The following is a 16,203-nucleotide window of genomic DNA, read 5'->3' as shown; positions in this document are numbered from 1 at the left end:
CATTTTGCCTGAGGAAGAACCCTGAAGGGTTCGAAAGCTCGCTATATTATCATGTATTTTTGTTAACATTAAAAGGTATCATATCAACAAGATTAGTTGGTTTCTCTTGCTGAGAACAATTTTTCCCATGGGTCATATAGGTTTTGACTAAATCAATATATTCAGTTAATAGAATAATCATTTAAAAGTTGTATTTTGTGTTTGTTCATGTTTTCCTTATCTTAAATTAAAATTAGTTGGATGATCTGAAATGTTTAAATGTGACACAGTTGCAATAGTAAAAGAAATTGGGTGAGGGGAAATACTTTTACAGGTATTTAAGAAAAATGCCTTTTTCTCCACTGATCAGGCTCCTTACCTTCTCTTTCCTGGTCTCCTTAGACTCCATTTACACTGACAGATGATCACTCAAAAGTTGCTCAAATGATAGTTTGAATGACAGTTTTGAGCAATCATCTTTGCATAGTCTATATTAGCTAAGTAGCTACTTAAGAGCTATGCAGGCGGAGCGGGACACCACTGCTATCACTCGGTGAACAATACAGGTCGCATCCCGCTGTGAATTACCAGCGGGATGCAAGCTAAAAGAATCTTATCAGCGCTGTCGACTGTGATAAGAGCCTGCACTGCTGATAAGAGTTCATCGTTTAATTCAAGAAAACTGGAATTGAGCAAGGAACAACTCGTGCACGAAAACTACCTGATGTCCGTGCATTTAGACCCAACAATTATCACTCAAAAGACGGCTTTGAGCGAAAATCGTTGGGTCAAAATGGGCCTTTATTCACTCTCTCCAGGGAGGACATGACTATTTAAATTCACCAAGTGATTAGATTACAGGGGAGCTAATAAAAGGTTCCAACTTCCAAAAGAAAAGTCCAGCTCCAACCAGAAAATCACATATCCGATATGCTTTATTTCTGCAATTTATGACCCATTAAAAATAGCCACAAGATGTAGTACAGCGACCCAGCCAATGCGTTTCAAGCACTAAGCGTGCTTTTAATCATGGCTTAGGAACATATACAGCATATATAAAGCAACAAAATATATACAACCCCATTTCCAAAGAAGTTGAGACAGTATGTAAAATGCAAAGAAACAAAGAATGCAATGATTTTGAAATCTCATATAACCATATTTTATCCACAATACAACATATCAGAAGGTGAAAGTGAGACCTTTTTCTATTTCACTTAAAAATATTAATTCATTTTGAAATTGATGGCAGCAACACATCTCAAAAAAGTTGGGACAGGGTTAATATAAGGCTGGAAAAGTAAGTGGTTATTATGAAAAACACCTGGAAGGTCAATTTCCTACTAAGTCACATTTCTGTGTATAAAAAGAGCATGTTAGAGAGTCAGGGTCTCTCAAAAACAAAAATAGTCAGAGGTTTACCAATCTGTGGAAAAACTACGTCTAAAAAATTGTGGAACAATTTCAGTAAAATTTCCCAAAGCATAAAATTGTGAAGACTTTGAATATCTCACCATCTACAGTACATAATGTCATCAAAAGATTCAGAGAATCTTAAAAAAAAATTACGTGCACAAGGAACAAGGTCAATATTGGATTCTTGAGATCTATAGGCACTCAGGTGTCAATGCGTTAAAAATAGTGATGAGTGAGCATACTCGCTAAGGGCAATTGCTCGAGCGAGCATTGCCCTTAGTGAGTACCTGCCGGCTCGAGAGACAAGGTTTGGGTGCCGGCGGCGGGCAGGGAGCTGCGGGGGAGAGCAGGGAAGAACGGAGGGGAGATCTCTCTCTCCCTCTCTCCCCCCGCTCCCCCCTGCTGACTGCCGCAACTCACCGCTCCCCCCGCGCCGGCACCCGAACCTTGTCTCTCGAGCGGGCAGGTACTCGCTAAAGGCAATGCTCGCTCGAGTAATTGCCCTTAGCGAGTATGCTTGCTCATCTCTAGTTAAAAACAAAAAAAGGGTGCTTTAAGGAGAGACAACATCCATTCACACCCACATCACAGGCCTCTCACTAGCCAAGCCGCAAACCTACTGCACACTGATGAGGGGCAAACATCCTGAAACAGCTGTCTGTGTATGGATTCTGGCTTGGTTTCCAATTACTTATTGTTTTAAAGACTTGTTTAAAAAGTCAGACATTCATTTGAAGGATTGCTGCCATCCAGTAGGTGCTGCTGTAGGCATATTGTTCCATCTTCCTTATTTGCTTTAACCCCTTAATGACCAGGCTGTTTTATACCTTAAGGACCAAACAGTTTTTAGGGATTTTACCCATGTGGTAGTTTTACTGCCCTATTTTTTTTCCTTCAGCTACCAAAATTATTTGTGCTGCAGTTTTTTTTTTTCCGTGACACATAGGGCTATTTGTTAATATCTTTTTCACTGACTTTTTTCTAGTTTTTTAGTTTTATTAGGGGTAAAAAGTAAAAAAAAATGATTTTTTAAAAACATTTCTAGTTATTTTTTTAAAATTTGTATATTTACACTAAAATAAAGTATGGGAACAGGTTCCTCATTTTGTTTCGGACGTTTTGACATATAATATGTACAGTTTTGGTTTACAGGATGCATACAGCGACGGTTTTGGTTAGTGTCGGCTTTGGGTTATTTTCTTTCTTATGTATATATTGGTGTTGTATTCTGTAATTTTTATTTACTGATATATGTAATTATGTTTTTATTATCTTATGTGACACATGACGTCATATAAGACCTCTGGGGGACATTCACATGTTTTTTGGTTTTTTTATTTGACATTTTTCCACTGTAGCTGGGGCATCCATAGGAGCCCCAGTTACAGGGAAAAACATCCCCTGTAGTGACATTAGTCACTGGCAGAGGTGATCAGGGTCTTTTGGGACCCTGTAGCTCTGCTGTAGCAGAAAATGCCAGGGGTCACGTGACCCCTGGGCTCTTCGACTTTCACTTTAGTACACAGTGCAGAATGAGCACTATGTACTCGCAGAAGGAGAAGGCAGAAAGTGTTAAACCCCCCTCCTGCCTTCTCCTCTGGGTTATTAGCTGTTACTAACAGCTGACAACCTGTCCTGCCTCTAAATGACTGCAGAGCAGGAGGCTTAAATCCCTGCCGTAATTTTACATATGGCTGGTCTTTAAGCCCAGGACCAGGCGCCATAAATTTACATTGCCTGGTCCTAAACGGATAAAACAGACATGATGCTGTAATACAAATCACTACGTGGGCTCAGGAATATTTCCAGAAATCATTGTCTGTGAACACAGTTTACCATGCAATCCACAAATTCAAGTTAAAGCTTTATCCTGTAAAGCAGAAACCATATATCAACACAATCCAGAAACACCGGCTTCTTCTCTGGGCCAAAGCTCATTTAAAATGGACTGAGGCAAAATGAAAAATTGTTCTGTGGTCAGATGAATTAAAATTTGAAATTCTTTTTGGAAATCATGCCATCTCCTGTGGACTCAAGAGGAAAGGGACCAATCAGCTTGTTATCAGCACAAAGTTCAAAAGCCTGAATCTCTGATACCGGTAGTATGGAGTTGTATTAGTGCCTATCACAAGGGCAACTTACACATCTTGAAAGACACTATCAATGCTGAGCAGTTACACTCCTGCTCAATCAGGGCATGGAAATTCTCGGTTCCCCAAAATCTGCAATTGTGCCTATTCACCTTCGTAATGACGTGGATAAAATCTGGGATCCTTGTGCATCCTATAAATCAGAAAACAGCCCCTTGTGTACTTTGTTTGTTGAGTCATACATTCATTAAAGTGGGACTTACTTTAGAGAAACCCTGTATATACACACAGAGACACATATACATACACACACTCAGAACAGGGTCATTCGAGGAGAGAAGAAATAATGAGGGATAGATAGATTGTGTCCTCTACTCCCTTCTCTTGTTCATTAGCAATTAAACCAGACCAGCTACTGCTAGTCAGAAGACGGCAAAAGGTCAAATTGCATTCTTTGGTAAACAGATGTTCAGAAACATATGTATAACTTAATTCCCTGCTGTCACATTTATATTTTTGTCCTGAAAAATACTTGCTAAAGTTGTCCAGCATTTCTCTGATCAGTTTCAGTTTAAATATGTCATAAAACTGCACATATAAGTGATTATAATTCTGAAAAACCTAAAGATACTGTATTTTCCGGCGTATAAGATGACCTTTTAACCCGAAAAATCTGCTCTCCAGTCGGGGGTCGTCTTATACGCCGGGTATACAGTGTCCGAAAGAGAAAAAATTAATACTCACCTCCCGCGGCGCTGCTGCAGGCTGTCACTGTCTCGTGCACGCCGGCAGAGCATTGCTTTCTGCAAGCGGGGCTTGAGTGCCCCGCCTCCAGAAAGCTAATGCTCTGATTGGCTAACTTAGTCTGGCGTTAGCCGATCACAGCCATTCATGACGTCATTGAATGTAGTCACTGCCTAACATTCAGCCTAACATACCATGTTACTATGATAATAGTGAAGGCAAAAACACATGAGCGTATGCACAACTATGTTTGTCGCTACGGCGCGTAGTTGTGCATGAACCGGGGACTGTTTTGTCAGGCTATTAAAAGTTTGGGGGAAAAAGCGGGAAGATAGGTCCTGCCCTATCTTTCTCTTATGTAGTATTAACCACTAATACCGCTAAGGAAATCAATGGTTTTGTTTTGTTCTGTTATGCGACCATAGTTATCAAAGCCACATAACGGGACTAAATCATGCCCATTTGAAGAAGCCCTGAGGCCATATGCAGACGGCCATAATATTCATCTGTGTGCTGTATTCACGGACAGCACACGGACAAATTATAGCCTGTGAGGCAAATCACATGAGTGCTTTTTCACATGGACCATTAGTCCATGTGGAAAAAATTAATGCATGCCCTATTCTTGTCCCTATCACAGATGAGAATAGGACATGCTATATCGTCTGTCCCCAGAGATCAAATAGCACATGGAAAAGTGCACTGCGCCAGAGGCTCTTATGCACAATTTGCATGCAGCCTTTTAAATTTGGCTTAATTGTTCCTCAAGCAACAATTATACCCTATTTGCCATTTTATCAATGGAATGGATGGAATAGATACAAACTAAGGACATTTTTAACAATAGACACTGCACTTTGGCGTTATATACTACATGGATACTTGATGGACTAGCTCACCTTTAAAACTTCTTTGACAAAAAACCAACAAATGTTGTAGACTGGAGAATACACGTCTTTCATTTTATAAAGGAGTGGGTAGTTGCACAGCGATTGTCCATTAGTGCTCTCCATTTACAGCCATCCTGACCTATTAGCCTTGCTTCATATGCACATTATAGCATCAGTAATCAAAGCAAGGTCATCGAAATTGTACTGACAACCAGCAGGTCATGTGGGTATTTGCAAAGGCGAAAAAATCATCCCCTCATTATATGTTCCTGTGCTTTACATTCCACCATTGATGACACTGTACTGTAAGTGTCTGCATATAGTTACAATCTATAGCACTCTTGGTCCATAATGCAGGTAATTGTTTACAGTGTACTATATTAGAAAACTATTATATCCGTAAGGGTGCTTTCACAAACTTTAGAATATTCTACGATATGCGGTGGAATATTCTGCCGTACCGAAAAATCTACACCATAATCCTAGAAAATGCAGATTTTTAAATGTCTTAATTCTGCATCAAAATCTACTTTTAGACATGGAGATTTGGGTGTGGAATTTGATGGTGGAGTATTCCGGCTTGTGAAAGCACCCTAACATAACTTGCATTCTGTAGTCCTTTACTTGCAGGAACACTCTCTTTCTACAGCAGTGGTCCCCAATGAATGGCTTAGGCCTCCTGCAAGTGACTCACCAGTTGTTTGCTGATGCAGATAATGCACTAGTAGCACCAGGGATATTGTAGCATTACTAGGGTACGAGAGTAAAAAGCGTATCACAAATTTAAAAGTTGCTCACTACCTACCAATGGTGTGCACCTCTGCTTTGGGGCACGATCCTGGCATACTAATATGATGGAGAGATCGGTTCAGTCTCTGCTGAACTGATATACCAATTCTTCGGCATTTCATTTTAAGGATGGTTTTGTAAGAAGGGCCCCTGTTAATGTGAATGCATTTGTGAATATTTGTAGACCCTTACGAATGATTATTCGCATGGACAAATGTTTTTGTGCCAAAACAAAGCTCCGCTCTTGGGAACAGGCTAAGACTTCTGCAGGAAGGAAAAAGTGTGAGAAGAGCATGCTAAAGTAAGGGGATGACAGAGAGAGTCACCAAATATGCTGGTAAGCGGTCTTAGATCAGGGACAACTGAGAGACTCTGTTGGCTCTGTGTTGTGTCCAGAGCAAAGGTGGGCTATAAAGGTTTGCTGGGACTGTACTGCTGCAAGAGTTTAGACTGTGAGTTCACTAAGGCCATAGCTATAGGGATCTGCGGGAGCCATTACTGAGACTGATCCTGTCTTCTACAGTTGAATGCTTTGGAGACCGGCAATGAACATTGGAAAAGTCTGTACCCCATTACCGTGAAGACATTAGAAACTGTGGGCCTCAAACAGAGCCTCCATTGCAGTTGCAACCATAGCCTAATTTTCTTCTTGTTCTTGATGATAACTTCTATTGGGTGTGCCCAAAATTAGATTATTCGAGGGATAGTGCCATGAAGCACAGTTTTATTTTCTGCCTTTCAAGTGTTAGATTCAAAGGACAATCCTTTTAGTGCAAATATTTGCTAATTGCTATGTTTTTAGGTATGCAAATTAATTGTTCATATTTGAGCTCGAAGAAGCTTACAAACCACACACACTTCGGATGTGATTGGAAGTCAACAAAAGCAGTGACGTCTTAGTTAGAGTTAGGACATCTCTCAGGCTGATTGGAATTATTTCTCATGAGATTTCTGTAAAATTGCCTTGTCTTGGAGAACTGGTGCTGATAGCACCAATGTTGTGTAGTCTAGTTTTCTTGTCTCAAATTGCTCAAAAACCTTGATTGTCCAGTATATCTGCAAAGTTCTTGTTAAAGGAAAATTACAGTATTATGATATGACAGGCTGAAGCATACAAGATGGATACACAATACAAAATGGCTACATATTTACTTCTCTAACAGTCCCTACTTTTGTCACTGCTTTCTCATGTTACATAGCCCCCACACTTAGTATGATCTCCATTTTCATCCCAGAGTCTTGAGCTAATCACTAAGGAAGGTGTTGCCTTACCTAAAATCTAGGAAGATGGATGTTCCTAAGAATTGTCCATGCTCCTCTGGTTACAGCCCTATACGGTGTCCCCAGCCCGTCCCCAAGGGCTCTATTCCAGTGGTTCCCAAACGTTTTCAGCTATGGAGCCTTTTTTGCAGTAAAAGTTACTCATGGAGCCCCAAGGTGTGGTCAGGAAAGGGTTAGGGGCGTGGCTTATCACGACATATAATTTTTATCTCCAGTCAAACAGAAAAAAGTGGAGTGCAGCACAACCTTGTTAGTGAAGAAGTGTGGATATACTCTTCGTGCACGTTCCTCAGCAATGGATCCGGACTCGTAGATCCTCAGACCAAGCAGGAGAGTTTCAAAGGGAGGACCAGCACACTGGATAACTTTACTCAGGAAATTCTTCTTTTATTCCCCAGTATAAGAGCATAAAAAGACTGCGACGTTTCGACCTCACATACTAGGTCTTTATCAAGCATGCTTGATAAAGACCTACTATGTGAGGTCGAAACGTCGCAGTCTTTTTATGCTCTTATACTGGGGAATAAAAGAAGAATTTCCTGATATAATTTTTATCTCCGTCATTATAAAAAGGACAGGACCATAAAACAAAAAAAACAGGGAGGAACGCTGGAGCACTGGATGGGCTATTGATATACATTATATTTAAAATTAACATACTGTGGAATTAAATTCCGCACCACATGTCAATATCCGCACGGGTTTCGTGCGGATTTTTTTCACAGCGTGTGGATGAAATTTTTGAAATTTCATCGACTTTGCTACTACATACAGCTACTGTAAATTCGACAGCAAATCTGCCCCATGTAGTAATAGTGACCGCCTATATGGGTGGCCCCAGTAGTAATAGTGGCCCCTATTGCAGCCCCAGTAGCAATAGGGTCCCTCATTTCTGCCCCAATAGTATTAGGGTCCCCCATTGCTGCCCAAGTAGTAATAGCATCCCCTATATTGGCGCCTGTAGTAAAAGCATCCCCTATATTGTCCCCAGTAGTCATCAGCATCGCTGCATGATTACCGGCGGGGAGCTGCGGCACCCCAGCCGGTAATCATTACAGTGGTGAGCAGCAAACGGCTGCTCACCATGGAGACCCTCGGTCACAGTTTGGGAACAGCTGCTCTATTCTAACCCTGGGTCTGAGGGTAGGAGACTCATGTATTCTGTGTACTGAGATAAATATAGCATGAGGAAACAAGACACAACTATTTAGTTAGATCTGGGTTGGATTTCCTTTAATAACATAAATTATGAATCTGTGTTAATGGATGTGTGAACCAATTACTATATAACCAATTAGATTTGGTATGCACTGAATGCAACAGCAAAGGAGTATACAACTTACCACTACACCACAAAGTATACAAAAAAGTAGACAAAGCCAAGATGCACTGAACCAGGAACTGGAAAGCCAATCCAACCATCCCTGGTCCTTATTTTGCCTGAGTGTCTGTACTAACCTTCTGAATATTTCTATGAATAGATTTCGAATTATCAGTTAGGTTGAAACAACACATACCCTCAAATTTCTCACATCCATGATTAAATACCATCAATTATAGCTCTGTTCTGTAGAGCAGTTTTTTGAGTACCTTGTACATCAGACCAGGGGCGTAACTAAAGGGCACATGGGCCCAGATGCAAAAGTTTATCTTGGGGCCCCCCAACTTCTCTTAACGCCTTAACGCAGAGGTGTAACTTGAAGCTCCTGGGCCCCAATGCAAAACCTGTAACAGGGCCCCCAACTATAATGCTTTATTCATAGTACTGGGCTCCCTGGTGCTGGGAGAAGAGAGGCCTTATGGGTCCCCTAAGGCTCCTGGACCTGGGTGTAACCGCATCCCCTATAGTTACGCCAGTGCATCAGACATGAATAAGTCAAAAGCCTGTGAGGTAGCAATAAAGGCTCTTGCCGTATCTCATGCTATATCATTTATTATCCTGCCATTAGTTATTGCTAGTTCCCAGACCCCTACTATTGATGCTCCTAGAGCTATTACTTCACTATTACTCAACAGTGTGGGAGGTCCCTCACAGGTTTCGTCTAGCTGACAGGATTCCCTTTTTGCTCTAAATTGTAGTCAGATGTTTGATGCATGAGAATACCTAGGTGTGACAAAGTACAAAACATAATGGCATATGCCCTTCTTGGGCAAATGTAAACTAGCTCCATTGTGTGTTGGTTAGTATCAACAAAAAATTAAGTTTGAATTGCATTAGCTTAGTTAGCCAACCCCCCGAAAACTTTGAAAATTTGATAATCTTGATAGTCTGTAGCTTTCACTAACTAATCCCTCATCTGTAGTATGAGTGGGCAATGAAACCATTCTGTTGGCTATGCCCACTGCCAATTATGCACAGCTCTCTTGAAGAGCGTTTGTTCTGGGCTTAACGATTAAGGCAGATCATCATGTGGTAACACAAAATTGACATAGCTACTACTCTGTGATCTTAGATGTCAGACAACTCGTCATCCAGGAGCAGGACATCCTAAGCTCTGGCCTGATTTTCTACTGTCTTACCATTTATGTTGTCCCACAAATTGTACATGTTTATTAGGTAACTTATTGCGATCCCCATAGGGGGTGTCATTCAAAAACAGAGTTGTGACGTTGTGACTTCCACACATACACATTTTGTCCAGGAGAGATAACAGTCTATAGTGACACTTTTCCTCGGCAAATGAGATGACATGATGATCCCCAGTCCGTGAGAAATTAAGAACCAACCAGGCGTCCTCAAATTTTGGTCTAACTATTGCTAGGGCAATTGTGTTCTGGTGTTTTTGTGACAACACAGGGATACCAAGAATTTTATTAAACCATGACCTGACCTCTTCCATAATGAGTGGAATAAACACAGGGCATAAAGGAGGACTCCATAGGAGCATGAGTATGCATTCAACACTTTTTCTGCGTCATCGAATGCTACAAGTACTTCATGATATTTAACAAACTTATTGTTCTAATTATTTTCCAACATATTATTCAAGCCCCAAACCCATGGTACTATGACCATAACTTGAAGGATTTGCATAGTTCTAGCTGCTATTTTGTTTCGTCTTCTTGGCTGGAGACTCACTTACAGTGGTTGGCATGGATCCAATTGTCTTTTTCTTTCCAATTAGACTGAAGTAGCAGTCGTCAACTGGATTTGGTGTGGTCCATGAAATCTCACTTCAGAGAGAGCATGAAGCAAGCAAACACATGCCAGCACTCAAATAATGATAATTTCACCTTTATTAAACAAAGCACACATAAACATCACCTTACAAAAATCCTAAAAACATTTAAAAACACACACATGTGGCCAGAGCCTTGTCTATAAATTGCACTAATGTCCATCTAGTTCAGCCTGTTTCAACCCCCTAGTTGATCCAGAGGAAGGCAAAAACACCAAGAGACAGAAGCCAATTAGCCCATTTGGGGGAAAATTCCTTCATGTCATATGTGACATAAGCATCGCCTACATTCAGTTTCCTCATGACTCTGATGAAGCTAGGTGTATACTAGTGTAACGTGCAAGGTTGAGGGGCCGGGGACCTTGTTACTCTAAGACAGGCCTAGCAGTGACTCCTCCAAGTATTGTGTCTTCATTATTGCATTTGTTTTGCAGTAGGATATATGATGCAGAGGGGATCACTGGTCTTATCTGTGATTGTGGAGATGTATATCCTTAACCTGTAATGCACACAGCACTTTCTACATTGAATGTATTTGTATCTTTAGTCATTATCTTTAGCTGTCTTTAGTGCAATCTAGGGACAAGGCTCTGGCCACGTGTGTTTGTTTTTAAATGTTTTTAGTTTTTTTTGTAAGGTGATGTGTTTGTGTACTACGTTTAATAAAGGTGGAATTATTATTTGAGTGCTGGCATGTGTTTGCTTGCTTCATGCTCTCTCTGTGTTTAGAAGCTAGTATCAGCAGGCCATTTGCAAATTTGTGCACCGTTAGTTACTTGAGATTGACAGAGGCTGTGCCCACTCTGTTTTTTTGTTTGGATTCAAATCTCAATTCTAAACCTTTTTTTCTAATATGTCCTTTTAAAGACAACCCAATTACCTGAAAGCAAAACTATGCGACTCCTCTTTTGAGCCTGGATCTGGAATCGAGGAAAATACACATATATGAGTGACAGTTAACACCTAACATAAAGCATTCATGTAGAGAAGTGAGATGCTCATTCTGGGACTGGAGAAAGTATAGACCTATTACAGGGGCCCTACCAAACAAAACTTCATAGGGACTCAACTCAGTTTTACGTTTAGGCACAGGTCTGACTGAATAGAGGGCTAAGAAAATGTGTACCTCTATTATTTTCCATGACTTCTGGTACACGATAGATAGATAGATAGATAGATAGATAGATAGATAGATAGATAGATAGATAGATAGATAGATAGATAGATAGATAGATAGATAGATAGATAGATAGATAGATAGATAGATAGATAGATAGATAGATAGATAATTACTTCATTTGTCAATTTCTTAGCCATAGTTTTATTTTATTTTACAAGCCACACCTCTAGCTGAGAAGAGGTCTATGCAAACCAATAAACTTTAAAACACCTATCTTTGGTATCTGTATGCAGTCAATCTGCAGTGATTGAAATAGATGGTCTGCCCCTGAGGTAACAGCAAGGAGGTACTTTGACCAATTGGCCTGGATTGTGACGGGCGCATACCATGCAGCCCTGTACAAACTAGGTCACAGCAGTGTTGAGCCCTGAGGCAGGCCAAGCAGAAGACACCATACCAAACATTACCACCTTGGATTAATGGGTTAGCTCATGGCTCAGGTGTGACATCAAGAAGTAGAGCTTGAGGGGGAGGCACAGGAAATGATCCTTCCTTCAGACCTCGTCAGTGTTCAGTACATTCCTCTCATTTGCCAGTCTTCCTCGTCTCCTTCTGAGGTATGTTCCTGCAATTTAAGCAACAGAGAGATATCCACACTCATTTCAGGTGCAACCAGGTTAACAGCCATTACCTCAGTCAAGGAGAATCAGGGTGTAGCATCTACTCTCTAGTTTTTTAGAGCCTGGTGTGAGCCTGGACCTTGAGGACAACTACCTGTTTGGGAAGAGCTAAAGCCTTGTACAACAAAGACACTGCTTCTGCATTCTGGATTGGTTTACCCGATGATCCAGCAATATTTCCACTGCGCCAGAAGGGTGCGAAATTGAATATGATTCGAAGACTGTACATTGAGTCAGTGTCGGCACTAAGTCTTACCTTCAAGCCAGTCTATAAATGTTAGTGAGCGCCATCAACTCCAGCCTCCTTAGCCTAGTCCCAGGAAAGCAGTCTTTTTTCCCTAAAATTAATAATATTGGTTATCATTACATAACCTTTTTTGTTTGTCTATCTTCATAATATCTGGAACAATCTACAAAAAAACTCAAAATCTGCATTAGCAAAACGTTCATTTTTAACATGCTCAAATGCAATCATGTTTAAATAGGACATCTTGCTGTACTGTAGGCTCTAGTGATTTAAAATACAGAGTATTTTCAGGCTGCTGAGTGGTTATTGTGTGCATTTTCCCCCATTTCAATCCAAGCAAGAGTAATATAGCGGGATTCAATGTAGTTTCCTTTATGGCCCCGTCTGTAGTAAGGCATGAATTGTTACTGCAATGGCTGACTCTTGGGCGGGGCTGAGGAGGTACTGAGGCATGCAAGGAAGCTCAGCCTCTTCTTTCAACTTCTCAATTTCTGTCTTGCCAGTCTCCCATAGTGTCTGTGGGACTTAAGTAAGCTGGGCTATATCTACAGGAGGTATGAACTTATTAGCTTTTTCCAAGAAGACAAAAGCTTTTAACAAGCAAATTAACTGTTCCTCCACCTTAGAGCCCAGGGTAACAATACCATTGGGTGAAAAGTGGATAGTGGCTTGCAAGGCCTGTGTTACAGATGCAGTGTTGCTGACTAGGAATTGTGTAAGAATCTTATGCATGAGGGAGACAGTTTTGCGACCCCAGTTGATATCTGCATTAGGAATGGGAGTTAAAACAACATTTTCAAACCTCCCAGTTTCACTTCCATTAATTCCAGACAATTATGCACTTAAAATCTGCCTCTGCTGCCCCTACCTTCGCTCCCCCCTTTCCAAATTCAGCGGAAGGAATGAAGCTGTATTTAGAACTTATTTGATTGTGATGCGAGGGTGCTAGCAGGGCGGTCTCATATTTAGTGAATCTAGTAGCTGAAGGATTTTTAATTTGTGTTCAATGCAGAATTTCCATGCATTCCATGACATTAAGAGTCCCACAACACGTCTAGAATCTGCGTAAAAGCTATAACACAAATGGTGGGTAACTGTAGGTTCATTAAAGGCCTAATACCCATAACACTGTTTGGGGTATATTCAATTTCTGCTTGTATCACTGAAAGTATATCTGCCTTAATAGGGCAGGTCTCTGACACCATAAATCTACCCACATTGGAAATGTGATACCCTTTAAGCAATTTTTTTTATTAATTTGATTTTTTTTACAATGCACTTATCAGGTTTGTCAAGTGCATAATTATCCTTTTTTTTTTCTTTATCCAGCTTTCCTGAGGCAATTTTACCCAGCTTTCCACACAGCACACGATTTAGCTCTCAGCAGTCTTTCTAATTCCCTTTACAAATTTCTCCTAAGCTGACAGCCCTAGGCTTCGTTATTCATCTTCTCGCTCTCTAAGAAGATAAGGGTCTCTGAGAAGCAAGAAACTATTAACACTCTCTAATCAAGACTTTTGCAAATACACAATACACAAACAGTTATTTTTGAAAAGTGTGGTTTTGTAAGTAGAAACTGAGTGTGTAACTACACAGAACAGCCAAATAGTGTACAGACACAGGTAAGAAAGTCTTACACACTGCTGTTTGACAAGTCTACCCAATATCGGCCATCCAATGCTGCTGACTATCTTCAGCAACTGTTGAAGTATCCTTCTGGATTCATACCGGCACTTTTTAACAATGTTTGACGCTCTCTTTCTGTCACTGTTGTCATTAACTTCATATGTTATCTGTTACGATCGTGTGGGCAACCTAAGCATGGGAGCCCACACGATCGCACCCAAAAATGGGATAGAATGGGATGAGATGGATGCACACAGGTAGCACCAGGGTCACACAGGATTCACACAGGTTACAAGCAAACTGACCCTGTTCTACACGGGAGGATGGCATAGCCCTACCTAAGCGGGGACATTGCCCCAATAAGGGCAGCCCAGCGGTCTTCGGATCTGGGCCCTAGCTGAACCTAGGAGGGAGCCACGCCACAGAACAGGATGCATTCCCATGCCACATGACAGACCCAGAATACACCGCATAAAACATGCAACCACTAGTAACAGATTGGAAGCTGAATATAAATACCAGGCATTAGTTGACATGTTGTACAATATGTGGAAGCTAGCAGGCCACTTCATGGCTCCTGGTTATACTGCTAGTCCCTACACTAACCAGGAGTCCAGCAGAACCAGACACCGTTCACACCGCACACTGCAACAGGACAGGACACAGATTGCAGGACACACAGCAAACTAACACAAAACTGACAGAATTTAAACGTACAAACAGACAAGAACCAGCAAGACAGAAATCACTCAGCAAAGCTTGCAACAGGACAGAACAGAGCACTAGACACACAGCCAGCTGCATCAGGAACAGGACAGAGTACAGGGCACACAGCCAGACAGACTCCACTCAGAAATCACATGCACAGATGAAACTCACAGCAAGTCTATGTGTCCTCATACCAGGGAGAATAGACAGTGAGCTACACAAGCTCACATAGGGAACCGTGTCAAGTTACACCAACTGACACACAGAACAAGACCTAAGACCTTTGGAGGCCGCACCTGTAAAGGGGGAAGGAAAAGGGGGCTGCATGTACTGTAGACTAGGACTACAGGTGTCCAAACAATCTTGGGAAAGCAGAGAGACAATAGACCTACTTGCAAACACAGAGAGTGGGAACAAGCTGAACATGACTGATAACAAGTTACAGGACACAGAAGTAACATGAGTGCTCACCCTAGGGTTCAGCCAGACTGACCAGGAGCTGGGTTTATATGTGAGCACAGAACCAGGAGATTGGCTAGCAGGAGGTACCACACCCAGCCAGCTCAATTAACCCTCAACCGCCTGACTGTGCTGCTAGGAGTAAATAGTACCACAGATCCCAGCAGCACACGTAACATTATCACTTTGCCCTCATATTCTTTAAAACCACATTTTCTCACCTTCTCTGATACCTTTTAACACTTGTTAGCCATTTCAGTAAACCATTCTCACTCAACCATCCCCTATGCTAACAGAAAAATTTTCTCAATTTCTTAAGATCCAAAAGACCCTCTTGCTGCATGCCCGCTTGTTTAGGTATCTTTTCACTCCCTCTGACTGCTTTAGTGCCTTACCTCTCCTCCACCAGCTGTCTAGCCATCTTCCAGGCACCACACTGTTCAGCACCATTACTTAGCAAGTTTCCCATATTTAACCTCACGCTTTTCTCACTACCTACGACCCAGGTCTGACTCGTCTCTATACAAGCACATACTGCTTTATCTCCTGTCTTTTTAGCCACAATTGGAAAAACCTCCAAGAGATCTTCTCCCGCAACTCATGGCACAGATGTGTATTTTTGGAAGGACAATGTCTTCCTCAACAGTCTGTTTGGCCACCGCAATCTGAGAAATACTCAAATGCCAGTACACTAATGCTACACATTAAGGCAGCATATTCAAGGTATACTACTCTCTGGGCAATATACCTAAGCAATAAGCTGCTAAACATTTCTGTTGGCCCGATCAATCTTAAATTCAAAAAGGAAGAACAGACCTGGGAGGGCAAAAACCATGTTGGTTCCTAAGGAATGTTGCACTATGTATACACCTTATACAGCATTACAGTCAGCAGTCACACCACAGGACCATACTCTCTTTTTTCAATTACCAAATTCCACAGCTTTAGCTGATAACAGCGATCAGGTCTGACATATAGATTAATCTGCCAGAAGG

Source organism: Eleutherodactylus coqui, chromosome 12, assembly GCF_035609145.1.
Source record: "Eleutherodactylus coqui strain aEleCoq1 chromosome 12, aEleCoq1.hap1, whole genome shotgun sequence".
Taxonomy (NCBI): Eukaryota; Metazoa; Chordata; class Amphibia; order Anura; family Eleutherodactylidae; genus Eleutherodactylus; species Eleutherodactylus coqui.
The sequence above is the reverse complement of the archived record's forward strand: the minus strand, read 5'-3'. Positions refer to the sequence as shown.